The 17,146-nt window shown below is 41.1% G+C and overlaps 1 protein-coding gene across 1 annotated transcript in view; it reads right to left on the minus strand.

Annotated features, from left to right (window-relative positions):
- nck2a (NCK adaptor protein 2a) overlaps positions 1 to 2,676 on the minus strand; it is an 80,825-nt gene extending 78,149 nt beyond the window's left edge. The window contains exon 1 of the mRNA XM_079821031.1: positions 2,478 to 2,676. The gene's annotated coding sequence lies outside the window, so the exon portion shown is untranslated. The remainder of the gene's footprint in view (positions 1 to 2,477) is intronic.
- Positions 2,677 to 17,146: the final 14,470 nt, after the last annotated feature.

Here is a 17,146-nt window from a genome sequence, read left to right on the forward strand (position 1 = left end):
CAGTTTGAAATATGGATATTTTCCATTCACTGCCATTATAAAGCTTGGTAGAGCCAGGACATTTTTTAATATAACTCATATTATATTCGTCTGAAAGAAGAAAGCCATATACACCCAGGATGACTTGAGGGTGAGTAAATCATGGGCTAATTTTCATTTTTGGGTGAACTATCCCTTTAATAACAAGCAAAGAAAACAGCAGATATAATGCCGGACTCCATAATTTGCTCAGATGGAGGGAATTGCTTTGACTGAACAGTCTTTTGTTTGGAGACTGGTGGCTGGTACTGAGAGAGTACCGTGTGCACAGCACATTCCAGAGCCTCGGTCCAAAAAACAGCACATTTGTAAATGAGATCAGTAAAAAAAAAAAAAAAAAAAAATTAAAAGTGTGCTTGGGATATTTTTAGACCATTTCAGCACTAAAAGAATATTAAGAATCCCGCAGAGATAAAAGAAGGAGAACACTGTGATGACAGACAGTTGTATTCAAATTTCCAAGACCGGTCCAAATGGTCAACAATTTCTATCTCTAGAAGAATCTATACATTTCCATTTCTGAAAAGTACAGTTTCAATATTTCCTAACATTTTTTGGTTCCCCTTGCCTTTGGAATCTTATTTATGACCGACTGTGTCTGGTGCATTACGTAAGCTCAATTATGTTGTCTTTCATTGCGCAATGACAGACACGACGTGACGCTTACATGAGTTTTGTAATAGAAAATGCAACCTGGGTTGTAACCGTGTTCAGTCGTCATGCCTAAGATTCCTCATACCTGTCACTGCAAGGCAACACACTACAGATCACGACTCATGAAAGAAACGTGGGTGTGTGATCAGAGTGAAACTTCCAACCGGTCGAAACTGAAAATCTCCATATCATGCTATTCAAATCGATACGTAACTCAGACAAGAAATCCAACATATGTTGAAACACACTGTGAATGTGACGGGATTCTATTATTAACACACGTACCAGCGCTGCGTAGTAAGTAAAGCAGGTTAGCTTTTTTCAATCCTCTAAGGACGTTTCTTGAGAAACTATAAAAATAGGATTATTGTCTTCAAAGTAGCTCAGTATTTGAGCCACTTACAGCACCGTAAGCCGAGCAGGAGAAAATCCTGACTGGTGTAAAATTCAATTTTCATAATGCTTGGAAGTATGCAAGTACAGAGAGTCTGTTAAAAGGGAGATGGAAAGGAATACAGTGTCAAGAACCTGACCATAAATGTAGAAAATCCACAGCAACTCTAAATCACACGACGCTTCATGTTTACTTTGTGAATGAAAGAAACTATTTTAAGCAATCAGAGAGTGTATTAAATTAACTAAATCTTTCTTTGAGGCCAAACATTCTCAAATGATCTTTAACGGTGTCGTGAACTCAACTATTTAAGCATTTTCATTTGCCATCATAGATTTTGTTCTCGTGTTCTGTTGAGACTGACAGTGTGTGAATCAACTGTTTGGTTACCCATATTCTTCAAAATATCTTCTTTTGTGTTCAGCGGATACAGGTTTGGAACAACTTGATGACCAAATGTTAATTTTGGGGTGAACTATCCCTTTAAGGATCATCTAATCAAAACCCAATAGGCAGATGTTACTGAACTTTAACCCCTCTGCTAGAAGAAAGAAGAATGTGACTATAGTAACATACAATTTCAATAAAACAAAGATTTCTAGAGCAGAAATCCTAACAGAAAACATGAAATAAGGTCAACTTTTTCCATTGAGGATGTTTAAAGCATGTCATTAATTAAGTTGGGTTTTTGTTTACAGTGATCATAAGATTATTGGAGGGGGAGTCATAAAGTAAATGTTAAGTATGTTTGAGCTATTAAAACCGAACATGAGCATTAAACACCATTGAAGCCAATCACACTTCACACCAAGAGCCAAGTTTCATTCACTTCTTGCCATGCTAATTCATTCAAAGCTCTCTCGCCTCAGTGAATAACATTTATATACAAACAATAAACAACGATATAGATAATCATCCCTTAAGGCACTGGGTATATATGTCAGGGAAAGCTGTTGTTTTACAATGTGGCGCGTGCACACAACATAGAGAATGACAATGGGCATTCTCAGCAGCCATCATTTCATTCTTTCTCTAATATGATGCCTCAAAACAAACCCAAAGCAAAAGCGGCATTTAAACTGTACTATCAATCAACAGATGATCCTCACTCTTACACGAATGTGTCAAATCCAGCAACTTTAAGGAGGCGGTTGGGATCTCTATTGTGGCAAGAGCGGGTAGAGACAAAAGACGAGCGCGAGAGAGACAATCACTCAAAGTGCTCCTGTTTCTTTCTCCTTTTGCATTGCAACACAGCCTATACACTGATCCTCTCGATATGGAAGCAAACGCGTTACTGGCAACAGTTTTTGCTAGGAAAGCACACCGAGGCAACTTTAAGCGAGCCTTTATTACTCTAGTTGACGTTTTAGTGTGTTCTTCTTCTTACCTTGCAGTAACTCCTGACAGATCGGGCTTTAGGACGAGCAGAAAAACACGCTCTCTTTGCAGACTTGTGTTGGTAGGACGATACGTAGCGAATGTAAATCCGTCTCGGTGAGTTTGTGTCCGTCCGTGGGCCCAGGCTGCTGCTGCTCTCTCTAACCCTCGGTCTGTTCAACCTCTCGCTCTCTCAGCCAGCGCGAGTCAATGCACGGGTGACGTCACCGCTGCCATGGCACGGCGCGAGCGCGGAGGGAGGCGCGAGAGCTCTGGGGGTGCTGCTGCTGATGATAATGATGGAGGGTCTGCTCAAATATTGAAACACTTCTCGGTATATTAAACACTAATAAAGTATGGTAAAGTTTAGAAGGTTGTGGAAGTTAATACATGCACGAGAGCAGTGCCCTCATATAATACAAAGCAATGCATGTACATTGAAAGTTAAAGATGCATGCCTACTAGTGGCCTACTATTATATTTTACAATAAATAAAAAAAAGATCAGTAATGTAGTTGAAGGTTTAGACTGTTATGAATATTTAGATTTTGTCTGAAAATAAATCATAAAAGCGGTTTGTTTATATTAAAAATTGCATAGATGTAGGACATTTTTCTATAAACAAACCACTTTAATGACTAATAAATCATAAAAGAGATTTGTTTGTTTGTTTGTTTATATGAAAATCTTATAAATGAAGTGCCAAGGTGGGCCTTTTACCCCACACACGGGCAAAAGGCACAACTTATTTATAAAAATACTTTAGCTAAAATAATGTTTTAATAATGTCCAAGTTAATATTTTGTTGAAACTTTAGCAAAGTTTGTACTATTACAAATATAATAACAAATATATGTTGTTCAATAAATATACTGTCATTAAAATATGTTCATTTTAAAAATACAGAAACAAAATAATTTAAAAAGTAAAATCGATAATTTTTTGTTACATAAATCTACTACATATTGTGTATGTGTATGTATATATATATATATATATATATATATATATATATATATACATATATATATATATATATATATATATATACACACACACTGTAAAAAAAAAAATCTCAGTGAAAAAACGGTAATATTCCGGCAACTGGGGTGCCAGAAAAAATAACAGTAAAATAACAGAAAATAACCAACAAGTAAAATTACAGTTATTTTCTATAGTTCAAAATACAGTTTTATCTGTAATTGATATGATATTTTACGTAATTTATTGAACTTTTTAATGTAATAAAACATTAAATATCCGATCAAATTAGCACATAATCTGTCCGCGATCCCGCCAAGGATCAGCCAACTTTCACCTGTATCATCAAAAGTAGTTGTTAAAGGGATAGTTCACCCAAAAATGTATTTACTTACCGTCAAGTTGTTCCAAACCAGTATGAGGTTCTTTCTTGTTGAACACAAAATAAAATATTTTGAAAAATGTTGGTAACCAGACAGTTGACAGTAGCCATCGACTTCCAAAAGTCAATGTCAAAACATCAACGTTTGTTTACATTCTTCAAAACATCTTCTTTTGTGAAGAAAGAAACTCATACAGGTCTGGAACAACTTGGGGGTGAGTAAATAAATGATGACAAAATATTCATTTTTGGTTGAACTATCCCTATAAGAAAAGTGCTGAGCTTTTTTTTTGCCATCTAGTGGTTTAAAAGAGAATTGTGTCTTTGGCCCTGGGAAGAACCACAGAAGAACCATTCTGTGAAAGAGCCTTTCAGTGAACATTTCTTAAAGAACTTTTTATAATCATCAAAAAAAACAAAAAACACTAAAGAACCTTTTGTGCAAAGGAAAGATTCTTAATTTCTTAATTAATTTCTTCATGATACAATATAGCCAACCAATTAAGAACCTTTATTTTTAAGAATATACATTTCACCACACAAAATGGTGAAATGTGGTGACATTGACAGGCTATATCCTTCTACTATTTCCCTTCTAGCTTTTAGTGAACGCTGTAAATGTTTTCAGCAATGTATGCACTGTTGCACTGAACATTTGTATTCATAGAACTATCGTGTCTGCTGCCAAAACCTGACGGGAACTGCAGACTACACTGTAGTAAAATGTCATCCCATCGTAGTCACTTGAAAGAATGAGTAAGTCTGATTCACCACTGAGGTTTTTATATTTTCAGGAGATGGGGGTAAAAAACACACAGATATATTGGATTTTGATGAGAGTTTCTCTCAGGCTGGAGAAAAACGTTTTATTGGCTCAATAATTGACTGCAATGCAATGACCAAAAGTGCTTTCATCTGAGTGCTGTGGCAGTTTAATCATGCATCTTCCACCATGTATAAAAGTGTTGTTGTGAAAATGCAAGAAATTGGCTAAGAGAGAGACAGAGTTCATCACATTTTGCAATGGGGCTATAATATATATGTAATAATAGTGCAAAGGATGGGCAATTTAGGGAACTACCTGAAACTATAGTAATGTAATATCCAGTGTAAATGCAGTGCAAGCGGGACTCGAACCCTGGTCCGCCGTCATGAGAGTCGGAAACTTTAACAAGGGATGCTAAAGGCTGCAACCTCTAATGTCAGTCGCTAGAGTGTACCTTGAGTTAAGAGGAGTGAGGTTTACTCGTCAAGCAACTACTAGCTGGCCTCCGTTACACTCACCCCCCTAAACCTCACTCCCATCCGGGTCACGGCACCAATGTAACCCCCTAAACCAATGTGAGAATCGGACGCTCTAACAATGAGGCTAAAGACTGCAACCTCTAGCGTCAGTCGCTAGAGCGTCTCTTGAGATCAGAGGAGTGAGGTTTACTCGCACAGCAACTACTAGCTGGCCTCCGTTACACTCACCCCCCTAAACCTCACTCCCATCCGGGTCACGGCACCAATGTAACCCCCTAAACCAATGTGAGAATCGGACGCTCTAACAATGAGGCTAAAGACTGCAACCTCTAGCGTCAGTCGCTAGAGCGTCTCTTGAGATCAGAGGAGTGAGGTGTACTCGAACAGCAACTACTGGCTGGCCTCCGTTACACTCACCCCCCTAAACCTCACTCCCATCCGGGTCACGGCACCAATGTAACCCCCAAAACCAATGTGAGAATCGGACGCTCTAACAATGAGGCTAAAGACTGCAACCTCTAGCGTCAGTCGCTAGAGCGTCTCTTGAGATCAGAGGAGTGAGGTTTACTCGCACAGTAACTACTCGCTGGCCTCCGTTACACTCACCCCCCTACACCTCACTCCAATCCGGGTCACGGCACCAATGTAACCCCCTAAACCAATGTGAGAATCGGACGCTCTAACAATGAGGCTAAAGACTGCAACCTCTAGCGTCAGTCGCTAGAGCGTCTCTTGAGATCAGAGGAGTGAGGTTTACTCGCACAGCAACTACTAGCTGGCCTCCGTTACACTCACCCCCCTAAACCTCACTCCCATCCGGGTCACGGCACCAATGTAACCCCCTAAACCAATGTGAGAATCGGACGCTCTAACAATGAGGCTAAAGACTGCAACCTCTAGCGTCAGTCGCTAGAGCGTCTCTTGAGATCAGAGGAGTGAGGTTTACTCGCACAGCAACTACTAGCTGGCCTCCGTTACACTCACCCCCCTAAACCTCACTCCCATCCGGGTCACGGCACCAACGTAACCCCCTAAACCAATTTGAGAATCGGACGCTCTAACAATGAGGCTAAAGACTGCAACCTCTAGCGTCAGTCGCTAGAGCGTCTCTTGAGATCAGAGGAGTGAGGTTTACTCGCACAGCAACTACTAGCTGGCCTCCGTTACACTCACCCCCCTAAACCTCACTCCCATCCGGGTCACGGCACCAATGTAACCCCCTAAACCAATGTGAGAATCGGACGCTCTAACAATGAGGCTAAAGACTGCAACCTCTAGCGTCAGTCGCTAGAGCGTCTCTTGAGATCAGAGGAGTGAGGTTTACTCGCACAGCAACTACTAGCTGGCTCCGTTACACTCACCCCCCTAAACCTCACTCCCATCCGGGTCACGGCACCAATGTAACCCCCTAAACCAATGTGAGAATCGGACGCTCTAACAATGAGGCTAAAGACTGCAACCTCTAGTGTCAGTCGCTAGAGCGTCTCTTGAGATCAGAGGAGTGAGGTTTACTCGCACAGCAACTACTAGCAGGCCTCTGTTACACAAGGAACTAATACTAGAGTCACACAACTTCATAAGGCTGGTTCTGTTGGGTTATGACCCAAAAATGAGTCACTTGTGTAAAATTACCTGCCATTAGTAGAATCAAGTCAAATTAAGCAGATGTCAACATGGATAAATCACTGGACATGTCTAAAACACAATATGGATTATCTAAACCAATATGCAGCATCTGTGTTTGTCCCATGAACTGAGCCAATCTGCTGTGTTTTGTATTCTCACAACCAGGCATCATGCCTAATCCTGCGTTTGAGGAACATTGTTATCCTCTGCATGTTACCGACTGAAAACACGGAGAACGGCATGTTCCAATCATGGATTTGTGCCTGGCACGTTCTGATTTCAGATGGAAAAACTGCACTAAAAAATATTTAAGCCTCACTTTAAGAAGTTTTAACAATAAACTTAATGTGACATTAATGTCACACATGTTTGTTACATAAATGAAACGGGTAAGAAACAGGAAAGATTTCTATACTCAATAAAACATGGCATAGATTATTATTAACTATTTGCATCTTATTTTATTTAAATAATCATATTTTCAGAATGCATTTATTCAAATAGCTTAGAATCAGGGTAAATATTAATTGGGAAAACAATTACATTTATTCAGTTAACAAATATGAACATAATATAACTAGCTGTGGAACAAGCAATATTCAGTTACTCAGATCCAAACAATTTGTAATTATTGATGATAATATATATAAATATAAACCTGATTATTGTGTTTTAAATCACATTCAGTTTATTAGTAAATCTTGCCTGTTTCATTTATGTATGACTGACAAATATGCATTGCATTAAGTTATTTGGTTTGTTGGTCCCACTTTATGTTAGGTGTCATTGGCCCGCTTTCACAGACAGGGCTTAGATTAAGCCAGGTTTAGGCCTTTAGGGCCAATAGCTTTTATAAACGTGTCTTAGAAAAAGCATTACTGGTGTGAATCTTGTGACAAAACAATGCCACTGACATATTTTTGAGACTGACATATATCAGAGCAAGTTGCTTTCAGTTAAAACAACTCAAACATGCATTTTAGTCTGGGACAATCTTAAACCTGGTCTATGAAACCGGGGGTTTAACTACTAACATTTAAATGAATATTTTGATACAACTGAATCATTTGATGATCATTTCAATGCACTTATTGTGTACACACATGTTCTTACATTGCACTTACATAAAAAAATATGTAATGTAATCACAGCTGTAAATAATTTTGTTAAATCTAACCTTACACTTTAACTCAACCTTAAACCTACCCATATCAAACCTGTCCCTAACCTTAACTGTATCCCACCTCAATAATAGCAAAAGTGTTTTGCAATACAACATGAACACAATAACATTGTACTTATTTTTTACGCCTAATATAAATTAAAATACATGAAACTTAAATTTTGGTGACCACCTGGCAAATATGCTGTTGGGATTCTGTGTGCTGCCAAAACAACGCCGACCCAGTCATGTATTCTTTGAGACCCCTTAAGGTGTGCTGTGGTATCTGGCACCAAGATGTTAGCAGCAGGTCCTTCAAGTCCGATAGTTTGCGTGGTGGAACCCCAACGTGTTGGTCCAGCACATCCCACAGATGCTCAGTTGGATTGAGATCTGGGGAATTTGGAGGCCAGGTGCAACACCTTGAACTCTTCATCATGTTCCTCAAACCATTCCTGAACAATGTGTGCATGTGTGGCAGGGTGCATTATCATAGTATTGGAACACCATTGTTTGGGAGTGTACCTGGTCTGCAACAATGTTTATGTAGGTGGCATGTGTCAAATATACGTCCACATGAATGGCCGGACCCAGGGTTTCCCAGCAGATCATTGCCCAGAGCATCACACGCACTCCACCGGCTTGTCGTCGTCCTGCAGTGCATGGTGCATCGCTTCCCCAGTTAAACTTTGCACACTTACATGGCCGTCCATGTGATGTATAAGAAAAAGGGACTCATCACACTCGATCTTCCACTGGTCCAGTTCCGACATTCGCATGCCCATCATAGGTGCTTTCGACAGTGGACAGAGGTCATCATAGGGATTAAACGTGTGAATCACTGTGTGTTGTGACACATCCCTCCCATAACATTACAATTTTGTGTGACTTGTGCCTCAGCCTTCTGTTGTCGTGGACCAGATAGAATTGCCTTCTCTGCTCTCATGCATCGATGAGCCTTTGGCACCCAACACCCTGTCGCCAGATTGTGGTTTGTCCCGCGTTGGACACTGTATATTCTAATCACTGCTGACCAACAGCAACTCACAAGCCCTGCCGTTTCAGAGATACTGTCTCCCAGTCGCCTTGCCATAAAAATTTGGCCCTTGTCAAAGTCGCTCAGATGTTTATTCCTGCCCATTTCCACTGCATCCAACATGCTGATTGCAAGAAATTATTGCTTACCATCTGCCTTGTTAGGAGGTGATCAACGATATTTGCTTTACCTGTGACAGGTCGCTTTGGCTCATCAGTGTATATAGCCCATATTCTGTACGTATAGAATTCCCTAAATTTGCCAAAACGTGTAGTATAACTCAAAGCAAACTGCACTGAATACTGTGGACTCAACAAGATCTTCCATTTCCTGTCTGACAGATTAATCCTAATTACAGCTGTTTTATGTATATGAATTACATTTTTACACCATTATTGCATGTTAATATTTTGCATAATCATGAGGCCATGTTGCTTTTTTTAAACAATTATTGTTGCATACCTACTCACTATTTTAAAAAAGAAATAGCATGCAGTGTGCAGTCTTCAGCAAGTAAGGTAATATTCCATTCTAAACATGAATATAACTATGCTTCATCAGCAGGGCACAGCTGCATCTGAGCTACTACAGCCTTGCGCATCGTATTTATTAAACTAGCCTGCATAAACAGGTTACTGTATATGCTGTTTCAGCAAATATTGGTGAGCCCAAGAACACTAATGGTAAGCTGAATATAATAACTACTCAGTTTTTAGAGACTTTCAGAGAAACCGCTAAGAAAAAAAGAAAATAAGGCACTGTCATAAGGCACTGTCATGTCACAGTCATGATTAATTCTGCCTGCATGACCTCCTTAATACAGTAGCCTAACAATTACTGGCACACACACACACACACACACACACACACACACACACACACACACACACACACACACACACACACACACACACACACACAGTAGTGCAGTGTTTGATGGCCATTTTCAAGTGGTGGTTGATTATGATTTCACTTTTTTAACTTTAGTTTGTATGTAATGTTGCTATTTAAGCATATATATATACACTCACCTAAAGGATTATTAGGAACACCAGTTCAATTTCTCATTAATGCAATTATCTAATCAACCAATCACATGGCAGTTGCTTCAATGCATTTAGGGGTGTGGTCCTGGTCAAGACAATCTCCTGAACTCCAAACTGAATGTCAGAATGGGAAAGAAAGGTGATTTAAGCAATTTTGAGCATGGCATGGTTGTTGGTGCCAGATGGGCCGGTCTGAGTATTTCACAATCTGCTCAGTTACTGGGATTTTCACGCACAACCATTTCTAGGGTTTACAAATAATGGTGTGAAAAGGGAAAAACATCCAGTATGCGGCAGTCCTGTGGGCGAAAATGCCTTGTTGATGCTAGAGGTCAGAGTAAAATGGGCCGACTGATTCAAGCTGATAGAAGAGCAACTTTGACTGAAATAACTGTTACAACCGAGGTATGCAGCAAAGCATTTGTGAAGCCACAACACGCACAACCTTGAGGCGGATGGTATACAACAGCAGAAGACCCCACCGGGTACCACTCATCTCCACTACAAATAGGTAAAAGAGGCTACAATTTGCACGAGCTCACCAAAATTGGACAGTTGAAGACTGGAAAAATGTTGCCTGGTCTGATGAGATTTCTCGATTTCTGTTGAGACATTCAGATGGTAGAGTCAGAATTTGGCGTAAACAGAATGAGAACATGGATCCGTCATGCCTTGTTACCACTGTGCAGGCTGCTGGTGGTGTTGTAATGGTGTGGGGGATGTTTTCTTGGCACACTTTAGGCCCCTAAGTGCCAATTTGGCATCGTTTAAATGCCACGGCCTACATGAGCATTGTTTCTGACCATGTCCATCCCTTTATGACCACCATGTACCCATCCTCTGATGGCTACTTCCAGCAGGATAATGCACCATGTCACAAAGCTCAAATCATTTCAAATTGGTTTCTTGAACATGACAATGAGTTCACTGTACTAAAATGGCCCCCACAGTCACCAGATCTCAACCCAATAGAGCATCTTTGGGATGTGGTGGAACGGGAGCTTCGTGCCCTGGATGTGCATCCCACAAATCTCCATCAACTGCAAGATGCTATCCTATCAATATGGGCCAACATTTCTAAAGAATGCTTTCAGCACCTTGTTGAATCAATGCCACGTAGAATTAAGGCAGTTCTGAAGGCGAAAGGGGGTCAAACACAGTATTAGTATGGTGTTCCTAATAATCCTTTAGGTGAATATATATATATATATATATATATATATATATATATATATATATATATATATATATATATATATATATATATATATATATATATATATATATATACAGTATATATATATATATATATATATATATATATATATATATATATATATATATATATATATATATATATATATATACATATATATATATATATATATATATAGGCCTACACTCACAAATCACTATTATATAAAGTGCTCACTTCGTCAGGCATTTAACACTTTCACAAAATGGAAACCGATGATCATCCGATGCTGACAAGCAAGTGAGCCGGAAGTTTATTTCCCTGGCAGCTGCAGTCGGAGCACAGGAATTGATCCGTCTGATTTATCTGTTGCATATTGTTTACTTCAGCCATTCCATGATCTAAGACCTTAAATGAGTAGGAATTATGATATCCGTAGCTTTGTGGAAAACAATAAAGCCAATTGATGAGTACTATATAGCTTCATTAAATCCCAATAGGGGTGCTCCGATTGATCGGCCACCAATCGCTATCTACTGATAATCTCTTTGGGAAGTTTGATAGGTGGTAACCTATATATAAAGGCCAACCTCATAAACCGATCTCATGTTGATGACGCATAAATATGCGCGGCTGCCGTGAAAGGTACGGCATGACATGCATGTCTCAATCTCCGCCCGACACGGGTAAAATAATTATAATGTTGAAGGTGAGGTACAATTCATATTTCTTTATTAAATAACTTAAAACTTTCTGTGAGACGTAATTTTACAAACAGCGTGAGGGAATCACCGGATGCTCACACAAACTTCTTAAATGGTCAAATACACGCAAAAAAATGTACAGAATTACCGTCTTGATGAGTATGTAAACACAGTCAGGTTTGTCTTAAAGGAACACTGCAACGTTTTGAGACTTTATCTTATTCACAGTATCCCCCAGAGTCAGATAAGTCCATACATATCATTCTCATCTCGTGTGCCATAACTCTGACACACCCACCACTAGCCTAGCTTAGCACAAAGACTGGAGGTAAACGGCTCCAGCCTACTGCTCAATAAGTGAATAGGAAAATGTTGCCGTTATTTTGTCACTTATTGAGCAGTAGGCTAGCTGGAGCCGTTTACCTCCAGTCTTTATGCTAAGCTAGGCTAGCGGTGGGTGCGACAGACAGAGTTATGGCACGCACGGAGATGAGAATGGTATATATGGACTTATCTAACACTGGGGGATACAGTGAATAAGATAAAGTCCCAAAAAGTCGGTGTGTTACTTTAAGAAATTGTAAACAGTTGTGTAACAGTATATTGGATCTGTGCAGCTCGGCCTGACTGAGCAACCAACTAGAGAAGTGAGTTTCATCCTGAATCTGCTTGAGTTTGATCTTTTATTTGTGGATTCTGATAATATTTTCCACTCTTAAACCATTTGTTTTTACTCTGCTCTCTTTTCTTCTCTTCTATCAGGTCACTCAAACTTTCACTGATTATGTAAAGATCAGTAACACACTTGATTATCTTGACTACAGTTTGGTCCTTCCTGTATTTGATGAACATGACGCCTCTGTCTATGCTTTAACACAATTACCCAGCAGCCCCTCTAACAATCTCAACTCCTCCACCATCAAATTTTCAGCTACACACCATTCAGACAGGACTTCTGACAGGGAGGAAACATGTGACTACACAACTGTTAGACCATAAAAGACTGTGGACATTCAAGGACATCAGGTTGATTAACAGTCAAACCTGAATCATGCCAAACCTAAGAAAGCAACTCCTTGAAATATGTGTCGTGGATAAATCAGTATCAGAGACTGTTGACATATGCTTGGTTACATTTATGACCGACTTTATTTCATATCAACAAATCCTTCAGAATTACAGAACAAGAAACCAAACAAAATACATAGTGAAGAATTGGAGAAGTGGAGAAAGGAAATGTTGCATTAATATTAATGCTTAGTAGTCGGCACGTTATTACAACCCGCCAATATTCGGCCCTCACACTCCAATCATATTTTCTGACACCACTTCTATTTTAAATAATGGATGCATTATTAGCGCAATTTTGCAAATTTCACTTAGATAAAAAATCTCACATGCAGTTCTCAAAATGTAAAATGTTTATTTGTGTGTAAAATTAAGATGTATATAGGTCACATAATGTTTCCCATCAGACCCAAATAAATTAAACTTGAGCTAAGTTTGGACCAGTTTGTCTCACCAATGGTTAGTCAAGCCTTTTGATAAATTTTTCTGATGAGATGCTTGGTCACTGCAGACTGGGCTTTCAGATCCTTACTGTGTTCAGCTCTGAACTGGCAAGCAATTCCAGCTGCGGTGTTTAACTGATTCCCCATTGAAAGTCTCTGCATTTTCCTCTCCTCTCATGCAGTTGTCTTATGTTTTTTGGGGTTCTTGAATGTAATAGTGTCTTTGTAAATCTCCACAATTCAATCACAGATTTTAAACAGACAACTTCTCTTGCAATGGCTGAAAGGTCATCCCTTTGGCTTTCATCTGGACTACCTGTTGTCGTAGGGCTTACCATCTTGCAAAGTAAGTGAACATTGGAAAGTTTGGTGCAGTGCCAATTAAACAGTTCGCCAGATAATTAAATAAAATTAGCATCAGGTGCGAAATTAACACCAATAACTTGGAGGTATCTGAGGCCATGTCCACACTAATATATTTTTCTCTCAGTTTTGGCCTTCCGTCCACACTGAGACAGTGTTTTAAAGGGTTCATGAATTGAGAAATCAACTTTCCCTTTTGATATATAAAAGGTCATGGTAATATAAGAATATCCTGTAAGTTTCAGAGCTGAAAACTTCCTTGTTAGTCAAAGAAAAGCTTTTATAGACACCAGGCCCAGCAAACGATTGATTTCAGAATATGCCACACCTTGACGTCATCGTGTGGTGAAGCACCGCCTTAACAGAAAAAGAAAAACGCCTGATTCTGTAGCCTCGCCTACCGACTCGTGCCACTAACTTGACAGCTAAGAGCAGTGTCACAGGTCGGGGCGGGCCAAACCAGACTGCACCCACCCCTGGAAACCCGGGAACCACCCCGAGGAACGTGTCAAGGACCAGACAGACAAGGGAATAAAATACAGTTTATTTATTATTGTTAAAAGGTCGATGAATTGGATAAGTCCTAATTAAAATCTTCTTCTTGCCACCAGGACAGTTCAAGAGTCTACCGACCTCCCGGGACGGGAGGGGAGGGACGTTCGTGGCGGACCGGAGGGGAATCGGGGGGGAATCCCCGCGCCGTCCAGGTAGGTCACAGGGTAAGTATTCCTCTACGGGACTCAAGAGGGGAGGCCGTGGTCAGACGAACCCCATTCAGACTGGAACCAGGTAAGTATGCCGATGCGAGGGCGAAGCGAGTCACTGGGGTTACTCCGGAGGGAGGTACTCAGAGGTGGGGGCAAGCGAGCCACTCTCTTCTTCTTCTGAGCAGGGTAAAGGCTTCCAAATAGGGCGTGTGGGGACCACCAGGCGGGGGGGACACTTTGAGCGGGGCGCTCACGTCAGCTGAACACTGGGACAGACACAGCACAGTTTCGACGGTTCAACAATATGTGAAGCTTTTCAACTGATATACCTTCTCTCCTTTCAAACGGGGTCAAGACTTCCAATAGGGGCGTGTGGAGACCACCAGGCGGGCAGGACACTTTGGACGGAACACTCGACCACCAGGCGGGGAGGACACTTTGGACGGAACACTCCACTTCCGCTGAGCACTGGAACAGTATAGCAAAGTCTCAACGGTTCAACAGTATGGGAAGCTTTTCAACTGATATACCTTCTCTCCTTTTGAACAGGGTAAAGGCTTCCAATAGGGGCGTGTGGAGACCACCAGGCGGGAAGGACACTTTGGGCGGAACACTCGACCACCAGGCGGGGAGGACACTTTGGGCGGAGCACTCCACTTCAGCTGAGCACTGGAACAGTACAGCAAGGTCTCAACGGTTCAACAGTGTGTGAAGCTTTGCAACTGATATACCTTCCCTCCTTTGAACAGGATCAAGGCTTCCAATAAGGGCGTGTGGAGACCACCAGGCGGGGAGGACACTTAGAGCGGGGCGCTCGCGTCGGCTGAACACTGGGATAGACACAGCACAGTTTCAACGGTTCAACAGTACATGAAGCTTGCAACTGATATACCTTTTCTTCTTCTGAACAGGGTCAAGGCTTCCAATAGGGGCGTGTGGAGACCACCAGGCGGGGAGGACACTTTGAGCGGGACGCTCACTTCGGCTGAGCACTAGAACAGACAGCACAGTTTCAACAGTACATGATATATGAAGCACTCAGCACTAGCGGGGCCGGGTCTTTTCAAGCCGGAAGTTGGGCAGTTGCTTTATCAAGACCCTTCGTTAGAGACAGCGGGTGGAAGACTGTAGGAGAGGAGTGCACGGCAGACTTCTATTACTTCTCCACACACAAATTTCACTTCACAGCACAAACCGTGTAAATCTTCACTTCAGGCACTGCAATTCCACTCGCACACCGTGCATTCGGGCCAGCACTCACCCACCGGTCTTTTCTCCCACCAGATCGGATCTCGTCCTCGAGCAGGGCTTGACTTTGCTCCGGGAAAGCAGAAGAATGATGCAGCGATCACCACATTCGGCAAGGAGAGGACAGAAGTTGGAGACAGATCATTAATTCACTCGGTGTAATGTTCACTCGTGCCAAACGTTTTCCAAACTCTCCACACCACTTCAGTGTTAGTGCATATAAACAACGGATCAAATACTCATCACTTGCGTCTTTCTCACTACGGACGATATTCCTCAAGTCTTCGCTGCCAAATACTTCACTCCTTCCTTCCTCTTCCCCAACTCCAATCTTCCCCACTCCACAGCCCAGCCTCAAATAAAAGAGCAACCCGCTGACAAACACAGCATCATACGGGAGGAGAACCACGCAACAGTCTGTTTTCTCTCTGTTTTTAAAGCCTCATCTCAATAGGTGTCCCTCTCACAGCGTTCTCTATAATTGCCCCACACCTGCTGTCACTCAGGCAATCAGCCCCGCTGCCATGGCAACAGATTCACAGGGCATAGACCGGAGGTTCACTGGAAAATCCTGCAACAGTATTCACCAGGATCTTAGTCCCGTTCGGTTTGTTTTGTCACCCCGTGACAGCAGCATAGAGCTAAACCGCATTGAATTTCTAAGCAGCAAACATACCACATAAGCTTCATTCGGATTCCAATATTATGAATGCATGGATGAACTTTATTTTGAATGAATATCCAGCTCACATGGGGAAGACATTGCACGTATGTTCATTTAAACACGGATTCGTTTGTAAACGAGAGATTGGATTTGCAGACAGGATGAGATTACATGAACGAATGAAGCAACACACTAATGTGAGTGAAAAATGTTTTTTATATGTGATAGTATTGCATTGTTACAGATAGTGTTGATTATGTGTACATGTCTAACTGAACATACCTTAGCGCGCAGTCAAAGGCTGGAGAATCCTTTATTTTTGGTGTTGTGGTTCATTACTGTCTTGATGTGCGTTGTTCACTCTCTTGACTTGATATTTGAAGGGTGCGCAAAGTTTGCGGTTATATTCATCGATCGGGCGGGCCAAGTAACGTTAAGAAAAAAATTGCCAATCATTCCAATCAATTGCGGGTGGGTGAGAGATAAATCATTGTGTTTGTTTGATAAAGACATTTTGCGAGCCCTGGCTGTGGGCTGGGCGATTCATTCCGGTTGCCATGTGCCACACGCTGTCACTGACAGGGGGAGCAGAAGCTCACTAAATATGCAAATCTTATCCAATCCTAGCCATGGGCATTTACTTCCAAGTCTTCAGTGCGGCACGCCCATCAAAACTGAGCGTGTCTTGAGAGAGGCTCAAAACCAGGGCAGAAAATAGCCATATTACTTATTCATTATGATGTTTTTGAGTGTAAAAACCACACGAACGCAATAAATTGACCTCAGACAACAGTATAAAAAATTAAAAA

Source organism: Gobio gobio (genome assembly GCF_949357685.1).
Source record: "Gobio gobio genome assembly, chromosome: 7".
Taxonomy (NCBI): domain Eukaryota; kingdom Metazoa; phylum Chordata; class Actinopteri; order Cypriniformes; family Gobionidae; genus Gobio; species Gobio gobio.